Here is a 1,370-nt window from a genome sequence, read left to right as displayed (position 1 = left end):
AAGAATATAAAAAAATTATAGATATAAACATTAGAAGTTTCGATTTTTTTTTATTCCTAACAAATATTTTAAAATAGGATTCTGCTAGGGAGACAATAAACTTTTGAGTTACAAAAATAAACATCCTCCATACTATCTAGAATAGATAATAAACATCTTCCCAAAAGTTTAAACTGATTTTAGGTTCACCAAAGATCAAACTCTTGACATTTCGGATCTAGCGCTTTAATACCATGTCATGATACCACTCATCCCAAAAGTTTCAGCTAATAAAAAAAGGTAACACTAATAATTATATTTCTAATATTCCCTAAACCTTCATTGTACACATTGTATAAATATTTCATTGCCTCCTCATGCTTTCCCTTTAAAATATGATCTGTTAACAATACTTTTAACTTTTTTGTTTTGGTAACAATAACTTTTTTTTATTTGAGAGTACATTGGAAGTGTTTGAATTGGCCTTGAAATCTTGAATTCCTTTTTTGGTTGAAGAATTGGCCTCACATTACATCTTGATAATGATGAATATGGACAGTAATTAATTACCGGTTAAGTTTCTTTTAGACAGTATTAATTACCGGTTAAGTTGTTACACATCATGCTTAAACACATGTCTCTTCTAATAAATGGTCCTTAGGAATTTAGTCAATTTACAAATAGAACATTTTCATAAAAAAAAAACCACAAAATAAAATTCATTAAAATAATCAAAATTTAATTTTTAATTCTCTTATACTTTTTGAGTGCTCAGTAGCTAAATTTTAAACATATTTACAATTTTAATAAGTACATTGAATAAGCTAGTTAAGGTTATTATTTATAAAAAGATTAATTGTTTTCTGTTGATAAATACATTATAAATATATTGAAAAATTTAACTATTTAAATTTTGAAGGGTTTTTTTTATCAAGCATCTTACTGCAAAAATTGGGTAAAATGGGAGCTAATAAACATCAAAAGTCCAATATGAATTTTTAGTGTATTTTAATGTAAAGTAGTAAATATTAATTTTTTTATTTATTTAAAAAAAAACATCTTACTTAGTACATTTAATATTTTACGCGTTGCTCGTGTAATTTCTGAATTATTAACTCTTCCCTATACTTTTTTATAATAAAAATGTAAGAATCCCAAAATGAAAAGTGACTATGATAAAGGCAAGGGGGTAAGTGATGACAATGATTAAGAATCTTATTCCCTTTATTACTGTATGTTTGTTACTATTACTATCTAATTATTGAGAAAGATTAAAGTTTAATTAAAAAATTTACTAGCTGACTGGTTTCTTATGTATTATTTTAAAAGTAAAAGATACAACATACAAGTATTTATATAAAAATAATTTTTTTTATTTTTAATATATTAAA

Source organism: Arachis ipaensis, chromosome B08 (genome assembly GCF_000816755.2).
Source record: "Arachis ipaensis cultivar K30076 chromosome B08, Araip1.1, whole genome shotgun sequence".
NCBI lineage: Eukaryota > Viridiplantae > Streptophyta > Magnoliopsida > Fabales > Fabaceae > Arachis > Arachis ipaensis.
The sequence above is the reverse complement of the archived record's forward strand: the minus strand, read 5'-3'. Positions refer to the sequence as shown.